Source organism: Pseudorca crassidens, chromosome 5 (genome assembly GCF_039906515.1).
Source record: "Pseudorca crassidens isolate mPseCra1 chromosome 5, mPseCra1.hap1, whole genome shotgun sequence".
Lineage (NCBI taxonomy): Eukaryota > Metazoa > Chordata > Mammalia > Artiodactyla > Delphinidae > Pseudorca > Pseudorca crassidens.
The window spans coordinates 19923744-19943717 of record NC_090300.1 but is presented as its reverse complement, the minus strand read 5'-3'; the positions used below and the strand labels follow the sequence as shown (position 1 = coordinate 19943717).

Genomic DNA, 19974 nt, shown 5'->3' with positions numbered 1-19974 from the left:
GAGCAAAAAGATAAACACATACATTTTACCCAAGAGAAAAAACATATGACAGATAAACACACAAAAACGTGTTTGGAATATTTAGCAATTAGATAATGTAAATTATAACTATAATAAGATACCAATATACATCACAATGGCTATAGGTTAAAAAAAATAATGACGATACCAAATGCTGGTGAGGATGCAGAGAAATTTAATGACTCATATATTGCTGGTAGGAATGTACAATAGTACAGCCATTCTGTAAAATAGTTTGATACTTTCCTTCAAACCTAAAAATGGAGTTATCATATGATCCAGCAATTGCATTCTTGGGCATTTATTCCAGAGAAATAAAGACTTATCTTCACACAGGAATCTGTACACAAATATTCATAGTAGCTTTATTATTAATTGCCAAAAACTGGAACCTACTCTAATGTTCTGCAGATGGATGATTAAATTGTGGTATGTCCATACCATGGAATACTACTCAGCAGTAAAAAGGAAGGAATTATTAATACATGCGATTATTTCCTTGGAGGAACTGCAAGGAAATTATGCTGAGTAGAAAGAAGCTAATCTCAACAGAATACATACTACATGATTCCATTTAAATAATATTCATGAAATAACATAATTATGGAGTTGAATAGCATATTAGTTGTCAGGGTTTAGGAGCAGGAGGAGAGGGGATGAGTGTGGCTATAAAGGGGTAACAAGAGTCTTGTGATGGTATAGCTGCATATTTCGATTGTGGTAGTAGTTACACAAGCCTATTTATCTGATAAATTGCATAGATACAGACATACACACCAATAAGTGCATGTATAACTGATGGATTCTGAATAAGCTTTAAGCCAATGTCAACTTCTTGGTTTTCATATTGTACTATAGTTGTGTAAGACGCTAACATTGGAGGATGCTGGGGGAAGTGTGCACAGGACTTCCCTGTACATTTCTTTGCAACCTCCCATTAATCTACAATTACTTCAAAATTTAAGAAAGGCATTGACATATGAGAACACAGAAGAACAAACTGTAGATGAGAGCAACAAAATTTTGAGGATTTGAGAAGGAGATAACTGAAGAATATCTGGCTTAGTTGAAGAGTTGAAGCCTAAGCTCACAGAATAGCAACCCAATTTTTGCTTCAGATCCATAACCCCCTAGAATATAAGCAATTGATCATACCAAATACCTCTAAAAGTAGTAAGGCATAGTTCTCAAAACAGTATGATTGTGGGAAGTTCTGATTAAGAAACTGACAGACTCCCAGAATCCTCACTCCCTCTGTGTAGTACGAAAAAGTCCCAGCAAAATTCCGGAAACTTACTTAATAGAGGGTCTCTGAACATAGTTAGGGATTGAAGTAATATATTAAACAGGGGGATTAAGAGAATTAGAGGTATTTGAGGGTATTGAGGGTAATTGAGAATTTGGTTCTCTTCACCAACCTCACTCTTCATTTCTTCTATCTATGATAAAGCAGCAGCCAGTCTTTACATTATTTTTATTATACTTCCTAGTCTGTACAGGCTGGTATAACAAAATACTACAGACTGGGTAGCTTATAAAAGACAGAATTTACTCTTCACACATCTGGAGGCAGGAGGTCCAAGCTGCCAGCATGGCTGGATTACTGGAAGGTTATCTTTTGGGTTGCAGACTTCCAACTTTTCCCTTTGTTCTCACATGGTGGAAGGGGCCAGGGATCTCTCTCTGACCTCTTCTTCCTTATGGACATTATGACTTCTTCCTTATGGACATTAATTGCATTCATGAAAGTTCCACGCTTGTGATCTAATCACCTTCCAATGGCTCCACATCCTAATATTGGACATTTGTATTTCAACACATGAATTTTGGAGGATAAAAACATTCAGACCATAGCATTAAATAAATATTATTCGCTGTTGAAACAATAGTGTATGTTTATTAGGTTTCATTCTTATATGACTTTTGATACTGAAGGCAATTACTACTTCATTATATTTAAACCTGCTTATTTTCTTATATAGTTACCATTGATTATTTTTTGCAAATGCTCTAACATATCTGTTAAATACCAGCCAATATTTTCCCAAAGACACAAATACTTCAAAGCAGCTAACAATCCCGTCATTTAATTTTTGCTTTTTGTTTTGTTTTAACTGACGATCTGCCTCCTACAGATATCTGTTTCTTGATTCAATATAAACTAATAGTTTTTTAGTCTTAAAGCACATTAATCATGCCAGAAGTTCCCTTTTTTATCTCCTGTAATAAAGACACTCATCCCTGAATCCTCTCATTTTCTCTTTCCTGCTTTAGTATGTCATTTTTTATGAATTATAAATTTGGTCACTTCCTAAGAAAGGGTATATGAGAGATAAGTTTTAAAAATTATTGCATATCTGAAAATGCCTTTATTCAATCTTCATATTTGACTTGATACCTTGGCCGGGTATAAAATTAAAGGTTGAAAATAATTTTCATCAGAATTTTTCATACCTTTGTTCTACTGTCCTTTGAATTCTAATGTTACTGATCAGATTAATATTTACTTTGTGAGTGTTTTAAAGTCTGCCTCTTAACCCCAGGCATACTGAAATTTCATTATAATAAGACTTTGTGTGACTATTTTGTGTCATTAATTTTACTGGGCATTCAATGGGCTCTTTCAACTTAAAGATAGAAGCCCTTCAGTTTGGGAGTAATTTTTTTTTCTTTGACCATTTCCTCTCCTCTTTTTTTCTCTTCTTTCTCTAGAATTTCTCCTAGTTGGATGTTAACCCACCTAAATGAATCCTCTAATTTTCTATTTTTTAAATTATTATTTTCTATCTCTTTGTTGTTTGAACTACTTTATAGATTTTCTGTAAAGATTTCTAATAATTTTTCATACTGTACTTTAGTTCCTAATTTCTTTTTCTCTGATTGCTTTAAAAAATAGTTTCCTGTTCTTATTTTATGAAAGTGATGTTAGTTGATCTATTTGCCTGTTTTAACTGGGTCCAATTTTTAGAAATATTTGTTTGTTTTGGTCTCTCCATGGGAATGGATTTTTTCTCATGTATGTTACTCCTTCAGTAAATATTTATATATATGATCCAAGTTCAGAAAGCTCTGGGTTGTAAGGGAGAAGGCTGGGGCAGGGGAACAGGACTCAACTAGTTGGCTTCACTTAGAGTGAACTCCTCCATGTATTTAGGAAACTCCCAAACATCTAGAGGTCTTTTATCTGAAGTTTTTCAGTTTTTTTTTCACAGACTCCAATTTTCTGCCAAGAAAGATAAACATGGAAACCAGTATTCTGGAAGCAAGGCTGAGGAAACGGACTATGGGTAGAATAGGGGATGCATGTAGACCAATTTTATCACCCTGTTTTCTTCCTAAAGCTCTGTTACTTGGTATTCACTGGTTCCTGAGTAAACTTCTCCAGATACTAAAATTTTTTTCCCTTAGTGTGCATTTGTGGGAGAGTTAAGAGACTTTAAACAATCTCTGAGTGTTCAGTCTTTAGACTGCCTTCCACTTTTCATGTTACCTGCTTCCCCACATACAGAGACTCTTGGAGGATTTGTGAGGTAAACAAGCTCATTTCCCATCAGAACACCCTCTTGTGGTCAGTTAGTTTTGGGCATTCTCTGCCCTGCTATGTCAATAATCCCTCCTGCATCTTATTTGACTCTCTAAAAATTGCTCTAATAGTCTTTCTGAAATTATATTTTCTATTTTTCTCTTCATCCTCATTTGTTAATTTTTTAAAGTTTTAAAAGCCATTTTTATGGTGTTTGGGAGGAAGAGGAGATAATCACCTGTGGTCAAGTCTTCACATTTAACCCAAAGTTAGCAAATACATTTAAAAATATTACTAGACGCATGTTCACTTCTTATTTTGTGTTTTCTTAACCATATATACTAAATGAACGTGGATGGAAACAGAACATCGTATAGGTATCTGAGGAAAAAGTCCTCATGATGAAAAAGTTAAGAAGTCCCTAGTCATGTGGATGTTCTGGGTGAAGGGTCACTAGAGGGGAATCCAGAAGTCTTTGGCAGAATCTAGATGGTAAAGGGACTAAAGTGGCCAATTACAGACTCCCACCATTGCAAAGCCATTTTCTATAGTTTCTACCACAAACCAGAACTTCTTAGTGGACATGATTCAGCCCCTCACTTGTATATTCATAATGGGTCTGAACTACCAAGCATAGTGTCTTTCTATACTCATACTTCAAAAAAGTACAATCCTAACTGCTACAAATAGTAAATGGGCAGTGCATTCAATTGCAGATGGATATTTGTAATGAGAATTTATCACCTTTTTTTTCTTCCTTAAGGCAGAAGAAGCAAACGCCGAACTAAAATGCCTATAGCATAAGTTGAGGGATCTTTCTGAGCAGGTAGGAATTTATTTAGACTCCTCATTTAATGTAGCATAAAAGCACAATGAAATGTGCTTTAATTTAATTTAATTTAATGAAATGCAGGAAATGATTTTCATCATCAGTGTGCTTGTCTTGTATCTTTTTCTTGGTTGAATAAGAAATGTAGGTCGTTAGGTATGCTGTATATGTAAGCAAAATAAGATATCAATCTTTATATTTTCTATATTCTATGAGAGCGATTTTTACTTTTCCTGAAAGAAAAATTAATATTGTATGACTCATTGTTTAACATAATAATTAATAAGGTAGTATAAGTGATATTTTTGTCTACTTTTGTGACCCAAGAGAAAAGTCTCTTAGAAAGCTATATTATAAAACTGCTTAGAAAGAATTCTATTCTGGTGGATTTTATTGTTTGGATTTGAATGTATTACCTTGAAAACCAATAACAGAATTCAGCAATACTTATTTCATCCACAAACCCCACAGACAGAAAGAGGGCAAAAAGTAGGGGAAAAATGAAGCTTTGTACAGCAAAATGTTTTAAATGGGAAGTTTAAGGGAACAAAAGAGCTGATGAACATTAAGCTATCATAAGCTGAGGTTTCAGCCAGAGGCCCATTGTCCACAGAGAGAAGTCGATTGCTTCGGCTTCCCATCATCCACTTCTGCTCTGGCAAACACAGTGTCTGCCACCACAATAGTATTTCTCCTCCTTCTTCCTTGCCAAGAAAACCTTGACTTATTAGACCTTAGGAAAATTGATTCCTCATCTAAGGTGGGCATGTTACCCAGGTATAAGGGGAAGTTTTCTGGAGAGTTTCTGGGAAAGAATTTTGCTCCCTGAAAGTAAAGAAGTACTCTAAAAGAAAAGGTTCTTTTCTGTGTGATTCAACCCCTTGTTCCCTGCATTGGGGGATTGAGGATACTTGGGGTGTGAATGACATGATGGGAGCTGTGGCAGCCATGTTGACCCCATGAGGCGAAGGCCTGGAGACTGACATTTAGCCCTGATATAATTAAGCTGCTGGATCAAAGTGAGTAAGTGCTTACCACCAAACTTCTTGATAGAAAACAAAATTCCTAATTACTTAAGCCACTGTCATTTACATTCTTGTTATTCGCGGCCATTAGCAATCTTAATTTACGCCTGCCTCTCCTTCTTTGCCACCTGCTCTAGTACACTTGTCACCACTCTACCCTCTAGCCATGTAGAACAACTTGCATTTCCCAAGATGTATCTTGTTTTTCTGCCTGGGTTCAGCAGCAGCTTCGTTCTGAATGCCCTCCCCCTTCTATTATCCTCTGAAATTCTGCTCACCTTTCATTTAATGACATGTCACTTTATGAAATTTCTTTTATAAAACTTTCCTGTCACTAGTATCCTTGCCACCCACCACCCTCATCTTTTGTTTTACCCACTACAATCCGAGCAGAATATACCTTTTTGATAGTTATCTGTGGTCAGGTCTTTTGTCTTCAAACATACTGCAATCATTCCTACCTTAGCCCTACTCTAGAAGGTAGCTTCAATTCCTACCCTTTCTATTCCCTTGCCAGCAATGTCCCACCCGAACATCTCTTCATGGTTAGTTGCTCTCGCTCCTTCAGGTTTTAGTGTCAAGCTCTACAATGAACCTTAAGTTCAAAGATAGCAAGATTGGGTTCCTTTTGTTCAGCATGGCATCCTCAACACATCTGACACAGCCTTGAGTTGAGTAGGTTCACAATAAATATTTGAAAATGAATGAACTGAACTCTGTACTTTAAATGGGAAGCTCTTCAAGGTCAGATATGGTATGTATTCATTTACATAGATTATAGAATCCAGCTAAATGCACTTACAGCCTTCGGAAGACATGAATGCTCCACAAATGCTGAATGAATGGATGGAGAGATGGATGACTGGCATAGCAAGTTTACTATTTTTTTCCTCTGATGAAAAGCACATACCTATTTCCAGGAAAAAATTTGCTTCTGAATAACAGGAGCGGCAACCCTTGTGAGGTCAACTCTTTGAAAAGTAGATTGATATCTGTAAGTTCAGGGCTTAACTTTTAGCAACCTTAAGAGCACACTTATTAAAGTTAAGCAGTTTTAGGACAACTTTGTTCCCAGAATCTACAAATTGGAAACCTGAGAGGTCAAGCCATTGATTGCATTTTGATGGAAGGATCTGTAAAAATATTGCCCTTCCAAATATTTCTCTCCAGAATAGAGATAGCTGCACCACTAAAAGGTTTATGATAGATCATTTTAGTCAGTGGGATTTTGGAGTGAAAACTGGAAAATAATCATGAGAATTTTGGCTTAAAGTGAAATATAACTCTCTTTGGAAAGTTATCAATAGAAAAATGCTCGAAACGTCTAAACGTTAAACAACAAAGTTTGAAACTTAATACGAATCAAACACCAAGAGCAAGGAAGGCAAACAAAACCCTAAACATTTGCAGAGACATAACAACTGTGAAACAGGAAGTCGTTCTGAGAATTTTTCAGCATTTTCTTCTTTGCACAACTTCCTCTAAATATATTGATACTCCATCCCATCAGTCAGTCTGAATCTATCTGATATCAAATGCTCATAAAGGAATTAAAACAAGAAGCCATTGCTACAAAAATTTCCTGCTCCTTTTTTGCCTTTGAATTGACTGTTTAAAACATTCTGATTTAACCACTTAAAAAATAATCTACTTCAAAACACATATATGTTTCAAGATACAAACTTGAATCAAATGTAATTTCATTTCTTGGAAAGTGAAGATTTACACTGGTGAAATGTTGAGACTAAAATACATATTAATTTTAAGTACTACTGTGTGTGTTACAGCAAATGTTCTAGAAGACTGAGAAATGGAAAGCTACTTCAGAGTAGGGCGATCTCATGAATAAGATTGGATTTGTGAGGCTTTAGAATATTACGAGGATTGAGTAATCAGAGAGGTGAGAGAAACCAGATGAGCTCCATGAGCAGTATACATGTTAGGAGAGTGAAGAGGTTTACAGCCTGATACTAATGAAGCCATATTACAGATTCAAACAGATCACTGCAGAAGAGAAGGGGATTCTTTTTTTCTTTTTACTGCTGATGTTAGGATGTAGGGATGCTGACTGGATTTCAATGTCACCTTTGCTGACAGTGGTGAATTGGGTCATTAGAGGAACATATTCACGGCCTGTTTGCTGAGGCTCTTGGGGTCTGGTTAGTGAGACCAAATTGAAAGCTGTAATAGACTTCACAGGGTCATTTAGTATTTATTGCTTCTCTCTTTTTTTGGCTCTAAATATACACATATAAACATTGTTTGGATTGTTTTCTTGGAGAAGAGCGTCTTTTGGGATGCATCTGATGATTAACTTTATATGTCATTATAACAGAGGAAGGGTGAGATGACCTTTCTATCCACTTAAGGAGTTCTTTGCCATTTGAAGAGAAAGTAAAGTCTCTCATCTTACAAGTTCAGTGATGCTACCTACCATCTGAGCCACTGGAGCAAAAGTATGCAGCAAGTGACATTTCTTCAGATCACGGCAGCCAAGTCAAGAGCATTCCAGGGTAATTAACTCAGACCTGTTACTGTATTTAATATGTGGATTCTTTCAGCTTATTACTAAGTGTGACATTGTGCAAAAACGGGGAGGGGAAAGTCCAAAATTCAATGTGGAGAAAAATATTAAAAATAAAACAGAAACATATGCAGGCAAATGAGAAGGGATTTTATAGTTGATAAAAATCTGGACTAACTTTCAGAGACACATTGTACTGTTTCTAGTTCTAGATATTTGTTAAGTTGGAGGCTGTGACTGATCACTCAAGAACCTGAAAATAAGAAAAACAGGAGAATTATGAAGCATATTTTCATTGGCATTTTAGATTAACCTTTCATGCTTTGTTTATATTATAAATAATACTCCTATTCACTGTAATTCATTTTCTACATGAAGTGCCGAACAAACAACTTCATTTTCAAAGTATTTATAAATACATGATTATATTCCATAAAGTTAGATCATTTTTAAAAATAAATGACACATTTTCTTACAGGATATTTTATTAACTGAGCTTCCTTTATGTTTTCCTTGGTCAGGCAAGATGAAATTGAATTGCTATAATACAAATTTTATATCAGAAACTTATTAACTTACATGGTTCATGGGGTCTGCATTTTGTTTACTGTGATCACAAAAAGGCATTATCTTTAAAAAGAAAACTTACAAATTCAGATGCATAATAATGAAATGTAGTGGTTGAGAAGTTGGAAACCATCCGTGAATCAAATATGCAATCTCCATTTGTTGGAAAGAAAAGATTTATACTGGTGACAAGTTTAGACAAAAATACATATTTTAAATTACTAATGGATGCGTTACAGTAAATGTTGTAGAAATAGATGGATTTCACTTTTTCTTTTAATTTTTAAAAAATTTTATTTTTGGCTGCGTTGGGTCTTCGTTGGTACGCGCGGGCTTTCTCTAGTTTTGGCGAGCAGGGGCTACTCTTCGTTGCAGTGCACGGGCTTCTCATTGCAGTGGCTTCTCTTTGTTGTGGAGCATGGGCTCTGGGCACACAGGCTTCAGTAGTTGTGGCACACGGGCTCAGTAGTTGTGGTTCACGGGTTTAGTTGCTCCGCGGCATGTGGTATCTTACCGGACCAGGGCTCGAACATGTGTCCCCTGCACTGGCAGGTGGATTCTGAACCACTGTGCCACCAGGGAAGTCCCGGATTTCACATATTTTTATACATAGTAAAATTACATTAAAATTAGTTATTTTAACTTTTTATTGGAGTGCTCCTTTCCTCTCTTCAAATTAAATAAACCAAAAATAATATTATTTTCTGATGTTTAAGATAGTGCTTGCTAAGATATTTTAAAGTAAACTTGTTGCTCATTTCTGTAGAAATGCATGATGTTTCATGCCAGGAAAGAGGCTGAGATCACCAAAATTGCCTATTCTTGCCCCTGCCTCTCACTGCCTCAGACCTAACCATTGTCCTACCACCTTTTTCTTCCTCTTTTTCCCATCCTCTGTCACTTTGGTCATTAGAAGGAAGGAGCAAGAGTCGAAAAGAAAGGGATAAGATAGGAGTAAATCCCAAGATCTAGGAAAGGTTAGGAAAGAACTTGGAGATATTTTCATCTCTTTATGGAGGTGGAGGTGAAATAATTCAAAGCATCAACATTTATTTAATGACATCCATACATAAGACAGTAAGAAAAAAATCCCCATGTGCCAAAGTGGAGCATCAATTCCTACTCTCTTCCCTCTCCTCTCCCATGCCCCAAATGTACTTCACAAACAGCATTCCATATTTCTGGGTTCAGACATATAACTGAGCCCAAGTCACATTCTATTGGAAGACCAGGGACAGCCTTGGGGCAAATGAACCAGTGAGGTTTGATTTTGGCAAGCCCTATCTCCCCTTGGCTGTGTCCCCTCACCTTACTCGGTTCTTTTCCAGGTAGCCTGAAATTTTAAGAGGGGCCTGGATGCCCCTCAGCTGCCCTGCTCTTCCAGGAAGTCCCCAGATAAAACTTACCTTTAGGTCATCCACTAATGATCTCCCTGATATGAATGAATAACTGAATGAGTTACTAAGTATTAATCTAGTAGTACTATGTTTAAGTTTATGGGGATGTGTTAAATCAAAGAAATGGCTAAAAGACCACAATGAGAACTTAGAGCACTAAGGTTGATAAAATGTAAGAAAATATTTGACTTTGAAGAACCACTTAAATCCCAACATACTAAAGGTCACAAACTCTATCACACATGATTAGAACTATGGAGTGGGGAGGTTTTGTTCTATATAGCAGAGGTCAGCAAACTATGACTCTTGGACCAAATCCAGCCCACTGCCTGTTTTGGCAGGTAATGTTTTATAGGAACACTTTCATGTTATTCCATTCTTTAGTATGTTGGCTGCTTTCATGCTACAATGGCAGAGTTGATGAAGACCATATGGTCCACAAAGCCTAAAATATTTACTATCTGACCTTTTTAAGAAAAAGTTTGCCGACCCTGCTCTATAGGAATAATGACATTGAAAAGTATGGCAAATTTTTTACCTTATTTCTTCTCCTTTCTTTTTCTTTCAAACTTTTTTCTTTAATTGTAGGACAGAGCAATTCAGACTTTTAGTTTGAATATTTAGCCAGGAAATCTTATTTTAAAAGCTGAAAGTAATGAATCATGGTCATCTTAAAACATCTTCAATTTCTGCTGCCTCTACACTATAGATATAATTGAATGAGAGTTTGTAGTGATTGCCTTGCTTTGGTTATATAACTCCAAATCAATTCTTTTTTTTTTTTTTTTTTTGCGGTACGCGGGCCTCTCACTGTTGTGGCCTCTCCCATTGCGGAGCACAGGCTTCGGACACACAGGCTCAGCGGCCATGGCTCACGGGCCTAGCGGCTCCGTGGCATGTGGGATTTTCCTGGACCGGGGCACGAACCCGTGTCCCCTGCATCGGCAGGCGTACTCTCAACCACTGCGCCACCAGGGAAGCCCAAATCAATTCTTATTTGGCTTCCTTTAATCACTTCTAATGACTGATCATTCAACATACTGGGAATTTACTCCTAATACAGTACAGAGAAATGCATATTTTCTTATCTTACACCACTAATGCATCATATGCATAAAGAAGGAGGCATAGATGTTTAGAGTTTATAAATATTTTCATGACGTTACACAAAATATAACAAAAGACCTGGGTCATCATTATTTTGATTGAACTTTAAAATTACAAAGTGAAGTGGCCAATACTTTTAAAATATTAAATTATCTGGTGCATGTATAGCCCCTTCCCCACCTTTGCATTTCCCAAAACATGCTTCCCAGAGATTGTTTTATATAAGTAGGTTAAGAGAGGAAAGGATAAGGATAAGCTTGGGAAAGGAAAAATTAAATGACTGTGCTCACTTTAGGACCTCTCAGAGATTTCATATGAAAATATTCATTGTTAATTGCAACAAGAGAGTAGGATAAGCTTTATTCTTTAATTCATTTATTCATTCATTCAACAAATGTTTCTGGAGTTTCTAATCTCTGCCAATCACTGTTCTAGGTGTTAAGAATAGAGCATTTCCAAAAGCTCAAAGGTTATGAGGTATCTCTCAGAGGTTTAGAAAAGTCTTGGAAAGAATTCATGAAGGAAAAAAATTCTGAAGGTGAGTGGAATTATAAGTAGAGTTGTCTAGGGGAGAGGCATTCTACTAACTAGAAATACATGACTAGCAGATGGATACAGAATGAGGTTAGTATACACTTACTGAATTTAATTGAATTACATGGAATGGGACAATTGCAATAGCATAACGAAATCCTCTGCTTTGAAATGGCACCTTGCATGTGTTGTCAGTTTGTACACGTACATGTTCACACACATGTGCACACCACACACCAAAGTACTGAAATAGACTTCATTTTGGTGCCAAGGGTTGGAAAGTGGCGTTCCATCTCTCTCTCTGCCTACAGTAATGAATTCATGTTTGTGTGCCTGGTAAACAGATTTGCAAGTTGTATTACCTAGTTTAAACTAAACTAACTCTCACCAAATGGACTGGTAAATTAAAAAGCTTCCTGCAGGGAAGCTGCAGGTGGAAGATAATTCCCATAATGTAAACAAAAGCAAAAGACAAGAAAATGGCAGAGCAAACATGTCTTCTACTCCTTGTAGAAACTCTTCCTCAGGCATATCATAAAGTAAAAATGATGACCTTGTGATAAGTGTCAAGGTGTCAGCCAAAAAGTTGAAATTGTCAAGAAGACCATTGAAACAGAAACTTTAACCACCGCTGCTAATGAAAAATCTTATTCTAAGTATCCGCTTTGTCTTTTACATCAGTAAATGATGTTAAGTAGACAGCTTGATTGGCAAACGTTTTAAATCTGCGCATCCAAAGCTATTTTTAATGACAACCAAAAGGCTTTTTGCTTTTGTACAATTAAAAGTAAAATAAATATTTACTCATAATAGGTTTATCTCATCCACATAAAATTCCATATTTCTACATAGAAATTTTCCATAGAATTGGACATGTCTATAATTTATAAATAAATCTGAAAATTACATATATTAAACATACATGCTAAACATGTTTAGAGATGGGGTGAGCAATTAACAAGTTTGGAAAACACTCCTTGGTCGACAGTAATTTTAGGCAAGAAACAGATACATTGTGTATACGTTTCTTCTTTTTATTTGTTAAGAGTTGAGCTGATGAACCTTGTTCATCAAGGCTGATGAGCCTTGTGTAGCACTTATTCTTTTTTAGCACTTATTCTTTTTTAGATTTTTAGATTTCTCCAGATGCTTGAAATAAGTCTTGAATAAGCTCAGGAAAATATAGTTAGCCAGTGGTAGATTATTAAACATCTAATGCTCTTTTTGTTAGAAATCAGGTCATTTGTTAAGCTGCAGATTAAAAAAAAAAAACAAGTAAAAAACCCTTTTTTCTTCAACTTAGAATGAATTTATTGTAATTGTAGATTTTGTTAGAAATAAAGCCATTAAAGCACTTTACAGGCTGGGTTTTCCATTAGCTCCTTTCAAATTCTTTCAGCCCTGCACAAACCCCCTAGTTTCATTAGGTAAAAGAGTGATTTACCACTAATCAGCAGTTCCAATGACAACGAAGACGTGTTTGTACGTTCTAAAAGTAGATTAATTAGACTGTACTCTATGATTTGCCACACGACCCGAGCTAATAAGATTATTTTTGAAACATGTGTTGAGCTACCAGGCTTCATTTATTGAAAATTAGTTAGAACAATTTATATTACAGGATAAAGAATCAGCCATTTACCAAAGCTAGTGGAAGAATCTCCTTTGGCATTACCATTGCAGAGGTCAAGATGTGATGAAATGTATAAGAAGACTTCCATGAAAGTATTAATGCCATATCCTAAATAAATCGATAGCCCATTAGTGTAGTCTGGGGTCTAAAATAACAGTGACGAAGACTGTCTCCTTTCTATATGGATGTGTATCTGTAGCTGTTAGGAGCACAGCCTAACCAGGGTTTATCGGCTGTGAGATTTTGGGTAAGTTACTTAAACTTCCATGCTTGCCTTTCCTTATCCTTGAAATAGAAACAATAATAATACCTTTTTCGTATGGTAGTTGTGAAGGTTATTAAATGAAATAATACAATTAAAGGTTTTATCAAGTAGAGGATTAGGCATGTGGGTTTAATTTTATGGTAAACATAACCAGTGACATATTATGATGTCATACTTAGTATTTGGGCTTAATAGTGTATTATCAGGGATGTAGAAACTTTCAGATGTGGTAACATCAATATGAACACATGTTTTTTACCCTATACCAGGAGATATTAGTTTTAATGAATAATGAATACAATTTCTTAGCAATTGATGTGGTATTTCCCCTAAATCTCTCCTAAAACTGACCAGTGACTGAAATGGTTTATAGCCAGTGTCATGGTCATGTGTAAGAAAGATCCTGCAGTGAAGAAATTTTAAAATAATTCATGTGAACTGCCAAAATTGAAACTGCTTTGGAGCCAGCTGTGATATCGCACCTCCTCATTTTTTTGTTTTTGTCTAAACTGATGTCATAATAAAAAGAAGGAAGCTGAAATAACGAAGGTCAGGATGTAGACACTGGGCCTCATTCTTCCTGTTTAAATATTTTATCAACTCTTGAGTAATAGAAGGGTGTATTGATCCAAATTGATAATGAACTTCAAAGTCCAAAATATCATTGAAGAGTGGCATTTATGAAAATTCAGATGATAACCCCTTGAAAGCCCAAGTCAATCCAATTCAACCAACAGGCCTCAACAATCTCTTGGATACTGAGCATTTGACCAGCTTTGTGCAGTATTTTAAAGGTGGTGGCAGCAGCTCAATTAGCCAGCATGGAGGACCTAGTGGCAACGTCTTTGGAAGTCTTCTTTCCTTGTCACTGATGCTTCGGCTCCAGTTTGTGTGTGTGTGTGTTTGTGTTTGACGATTGTTTTCGTGTATTCTATGTTCTTTTCATCATTGAAAATGAGAGCTGGCACTTTTAAGGTATTTTCAGTGAGAGCCATGCCTCCTTACTAATGTTAGGGAAAACACTGACCTTGAATACCACACGGATAGATGACAAAAGAAACAGAGATCAGCATGTGCCTTTCTTCTAGACTTTTACCTCAACATAGATTGACTATATTATTGATATCCATTTGGGAAATCTGGCGTTCTAAAGGATCACGTGTAGTAGTTTCCCAGGAATACTACTAACAGGAGGTACAACAGGGTTCCTACTGAAGCACAGCTTTCATTCTCTTTGTCCTTTAGTTTATATAGAAGGAGGTGGAGCTGTCCCTGGAGTTTCATGCCCAGGTGAGGCTAAGATCACCCCTCCCATTTTCACACTCTCATTAACCCAGCCTACCAATGGTTTCCTAGCCAGGTTCTGTGCTACATTACATAGTTTCTCCTTTCTTTAATATACCTTAGATAGAGCTAACTCTGGTTAACAGGTTTCACTCCCTGTATCAGATATAATAACTTAGTTTGACTTTCTAGCAGTTGAACCCATCATATTTGGAAGAAATCTCACATTGTATGAATTATAGCAGGAGGCTGGATGCGGTCTCCTCTAGAGAATGTATGTAAAGGTAATCTCCACCCCTCACTGCCACCCACCCTCAGCAGCTATGGAACAGGGGAGTAACCTATGTTTGCTAGCCAGATGTTCCTACTTATCACTTTGAATCCCAAGTGAGTGATATAAAAAAACAGAAGCCATTTAGAAATTATACACTGTGGCATTTTAGTTCGGTGAGCAACATGAAGTAGACAGCGGGAGCAATTCTCCCTAATGACACTATTGACATCTCCCTAATGACACTATTATGTTTCGTATTTGATATTTCCTTGGTGATTCCTTTTGTTCAGCCCTTCTTGGTTACAGACCATTTTTTGAGACTGTTTACAACATTAATACCCATTCCATGAGACTCTGTGACATTTTTCCTTTTTGACTTAAATGTGACCCACCAGAATTTCATCTTTACCTGTTTCTCTAGACTTATTTCTAACTATACCCCTCAACAAAAACCATACTACATAGTGCTTGTCATCCTACCAAAACATTCTTATGACAAATGATTTGTTCTCTCTCCCTCTGCCAAGCTACCTCCTGAAATTTCTTCCATTCTTTAAGTCCCTGTGTGAACTCAACCCTCTCCAATTTGGGATTACTCATTCCCTCACTAATGAGAAGGCAACATGCTATAGTGGAAGAGAGCCATTGCCTTGGACCCATGCCAGTGACATTCCATTGCACTTGATCTGGACTCTATAGTTCATCTTTCTTCCAGAGTAATGTTTCAATTTATTTAGGATAGAGCAATTCAAAAGTTATGAAAAAACTGTATGCACTCATCCAATCAGTATTGTTCCATGTTTCTCTAGAGATAACATAATAATTCTTTGCGAAGTAATAACGTTTAATGTATCAAATTTTAATTTTATAAAGTAAGAAGTAACTCATAGTGAGCACTCATTAAGCATCTGAGGTTTGTTGAACAAAGTACCAAAGAGATGAGACTTTTTTGTTTCTTTTCAGATTATTTGAAATAAATCCAATTAACAGTCCACAAGCGCTTGGTGTATTTTTTAGTTTTCTGTTGACCTGAGGTCTGATCACTCATGTTCAGAAAAGAAGTCTAACAAGAAATGTCAGTCTATTCTATGAACACCTGTGATATAGTTTCAATAAATTCTTTTGTGACTTAAATTAACCAGAGTCATTTTCTGTTGTTTGCAACCAGAAACCCTAAGCTGGGTTTCTGCACTGGGTTCTACTCAAAAACCACCTACTTCTGTATTACATAGAGAAAAATCAGATCTACAGTAATCAGTTTGACTTTTAAAACCACCACATATGCCTGAAAAAAATTTAGTCATTTAGGATGGCACTGAGAGATCTGACAAGGCAACTAGAAATCCAGAAACTGTTTCCAATAATTAGTATTGTCAATCTTCTCTTACAGAACTTTTGTTATGATTCTTGGAGCTACATGACAGCAAGCCTTGACGACCTTAGGGGGAGGAAGAGATAAAAAATAATACTAGAACAAGAAAAAAGAAGTGTGATCCAAATAGGTGTATCAGCCTATCATTTAGAATCTTTGGTATGTCTAAAACTTGAAACGTGTAATCTCTTAGAAAGTGAATTTTCGGTTATAAAAACTATTTGGTTAAAGAGACACGTTTTGGCTCTGTGTTGAGTATAAGCTCATTGTGCCAACTACCAATTCCCACCCAGATGTGGTCATTAAGTTGTACTGTGCTGATGTAAAGCAGTGTTGAGGACTCTCTTTAGAAAACTCATTATCATATAGTTCCTATTAGCATAGTTATTAGCTTCACAGATTAAAGAAAATAGCTTTAATCTAATAGCCCTGATTCATCATTCTTCTCTAGCCAACAACTCCACAAAACTTAATTCCAGGCAGTAAGAGATGGGTATTAGACATGCATAGGGTAGGAAAAAGTGGTGAGTATGTAACCTAGATTATTAGATTGGCTTTCGTCATTTCTTTTGGTATCGATTCTACTTAGATTGACATCCTATGTTAAAATATTCTAATTTGGGGAGAATGTGATTATATCCCTTCTGTCTACTGTTTACCTGTATTTATGAGGAAGGTAAATTATTTTGGATTTAACTGTTGCTGATTGAAATATCTATCTTTGTGTGATTAACCTAGCTGCAATGCAGTTGTTCCAGATGGGTTTTAGCCAAGCAGAATTGTTTATTTACATGAAATTTTATGCTAAAGACTGATACATAAAACATATAAAAGTGGAAATTTTTGTGGCAAACTAGGACATCAAGGCTCTCTATTTTGCAACTTCTCAACCTGTCCTTTTCCATAACCCCATTCCCTCTCCCAGGAAGCTCAAGGGGATCGAAGAGCTGAGGGGCTCAGATGTCTGACTTTGAACTAACTGTCCTAATATTATATAAATATATATATATACTTTTCAAACTATTGTTATACAATATTGCGATATAGGCATGTAAACAGTGAATGTGTTGTAAAGCATATGTTTTTAATACGGATTTTTGTAAATGAAAATATCCATGTGCTTTCTTATTATTTGTTCCACGTATTTTTACCAAATTTGTCTGGTCTTTTTGTTGAAACCATCTGGAACTCTTACTGAGATCATAGTTGAAATCTCCCACGAAGTTAGGAAAAAGAGAGAAATCACAGGAGCTACACATCCGGGCTGACTTAACTGTCCATGTAACCTTTGGATTCATCCTCTTCCTCTCTGAAGAAATGGAGCTGGGCTAAAAGTTTCCATAGTTTCCAGAATTTTGTCATGATTAGGATCATCTGAGGTACTTGTACTTACTCAAAATACAAATTCCGCAATTCACTCCAAGCCCACTGAATCCGAATTCTCAGGGGAAGGCCGGGGAGCCATGCATTTGACAGAATCTCCAGGTGATCCTTATCCTTGGAAAGATGAGAAACAAAGAGTTGAACAACTCCAACAGCCGTTCTAATTCAGAAGTTCCATGATTCCCTTCATATTTCTTGGATAATAAAATATTTTAACTGAAGCTATGGAGCCTGGAGTGGAGATGGTGGGAAGAAGAAAAAATTATTCCTTTTATATAAAAATGATGTTGGACTTGAGGATATGGGCAGGGGGAAGGGTAAGCTGTGACAAAGTGAGAGAGTGGCATGGACATATGTCCATGAGAGTGGCACTACCAAACGTAAAATAGATAGCTAGTGGGAAGCAGCCGCATAGCACAGGGAGATTAGCTCGGTGCTTTGTGACCACCTAGAGGGGTGGGATAGGGAGGGTGGGAGGGAGGGAGATGCAAGAGGGAGGAGATATGGGAACATATGTATAACTGATTCACTTTGTTATAAAGCAGAAACTAACACAGCATTGTAAAGCAATTATACTCCAATGAAGATGTTAAAAAATAAATAAAAATCATAGTTTAAAAAATGTTGAATTTGGCATTTTCTATGAAATATTAAAATAATTTTATAATGCTGAATAATTAGAAGTTAGATTTTTATCTGAACTTCACACGCCTTTTCTTATTTTTCATTTATTTTTTTATTGTGTGTTGCTTTAATGTTTTTTTCTTGTTAGTTTTTCCCTTGCATCTGTGCTTTTAAAATCTGATTATCCTTATAAATCTCTAGAAAGGATGCTACCATCTTTCTTTTAAGTACCATGTTTCAGATTTTCTTCGGACTTTTGGCAGAAATTTCCCTCTAGTTAACAATAAGGTTGAGTTAACGTCTCAAACCAAGACAGGGCATTTGTAGGCTTTAATCACTTAGCAAACATTTACTCTGCACAGTCAAGGTGACAACAACTTAGTCGATTTGAGGATCCCATCTACGTTTTCTATGTTCTCATTCAGTTTTGAGTCTTGCAGGAACTACAGAATAGATGTCTATCTGGCTCTAAAAGACATCTATTCAAACTAGCATCTTTGGAGGCATCCATTGGCTTATTTGGAGCTCAGCCACCAGTCGTCACATGTTACCAATAACGTCTTTTGGGCTCCCCCAAAAGCTGACTGCTGCTTTCCTTCTTTCTCTTCTGCCACTCCTGGGAGCATCAGCAGCTCAAGCTTCTGGGGCCCAGGAAATCTCTGAGAACGTGTTTGAGGTGCACATGACTAGATACCTACATAATCTACAGTCATTTCCTCTTTGGAGCCTTGCCCCCTTTTCTTGGATGTCTCCCTCAAAAGTAATGCACAGATTCCTTTTATTCTGGAATCCTACAAAATCATGTGGGATTTTTACTAAAAAGCTATCTTAGAATGTTGTTTTGCATTTAACATCAGTTTCAAAAGCTACCTAGCTGACATATAGATGCAATGTGTTATGCTCACCTTTATTTGTAATATGTGGTGGACATCAGTATATACTTTTTTTCTACCGAAATCTTAATTGCAACAAATACTTTTCAAAAACTTCTTTTTTGAAAAAGATAACTAAGTATTTGTTGCCATGTGAACATGAATTACTAATTTGTTAAATAGATTTTTTTAAAGCTTCACTCTAGATACTTCAATGATTTCATCATAGTTCAAAGGTAGCAAACAGTTATAGGCTGGGGGGATAGAAATCTAAGGATTAACCAGTTGGTTTAGCTCAAAGTATTTGAGCTAAACCTGAATGGCTTCAGGATAGAGAGATGAGAAATGAATTTCACACACAAATTGAATACGCAAGCATCAGTTTAGAAACCATTTACTTAATATCATTGTTCATCTATAAAAATGTCAGTGGCATTCGGAAAAAAATCAAAATATTGCATCATTTTTTCCATGGCTTAATTTTTACTTTTTAAATTTATGGCTTTGGTTATGTTGTCTTTTTATAAGGATTCATTCTGTTTTCCGTGATTTTGGAAGCGATTTCTTTAATCTGTTTCGTTTCTTAAGAGAAATTCCTGATTTTTTTTAAACAGTAACTTTTTCATATCTTACATCTTGTTTGTGATACCAGAGACATCATGTTTTTAACGGAACTAGCTAACACAGTGAGAGAAACAAAACGCCACGTAGCATAAATCAGTAGTTTTCATTTTCTGGCT

The 19974-nt window shown here is 36.2% G+C and overlaps 2 long non-coding RNA genes across 7 annotated transcripts in view; one reads left to right on the top strand and one right to left on the bottom strand.

Moving 5' to 3' along the window:
- Nucleotides 1–16504, top strand: part of LOC137224683 (uncharacterized) — a 141634-nt gene extending 125130 nt beyond the window's left edge. The window contains exons 5-7 of one of the 2 annotated variants that reach the window (XR_010943438.1): nt 4308–4370; nt 7734–7911; nt 16374–16504. This is a non-coding gene — a long non-coding RNA (uncharacterized lncRNA). Of the gene's footprint in view, nt 1–4307; nt 4371–7733; nt 7912–11428; nt 16087–16373 lie in introns of those variants that run through there. The other variant, XR_010943437.1, reaches the window with a different exon arrangement.
- LOC137224680 (uncharacterized) overlaps nt 1–19974 on the bottom strand; it is a 307310-nt gene that overhangs the window by 24871 nt on the left and 262465 nt on the right. For 2 of the 5 annotated variants that reach the window (XR_010943431.1, XR_010943430.1), the window contains exon 4: nt 17749–17852. This is a non-coding gene — a long non-coding RNA (uncharacterized lncRNA). Of the gene's footprint in view, nt 1–7737; nt 8176–17420; nt 17853–19974 lie in introns of those variants that run through there. The other 3 variants (XR_010943432.1, XR_010943428.1, XR_010943429.1) reach the window with 2 other exon arrangements.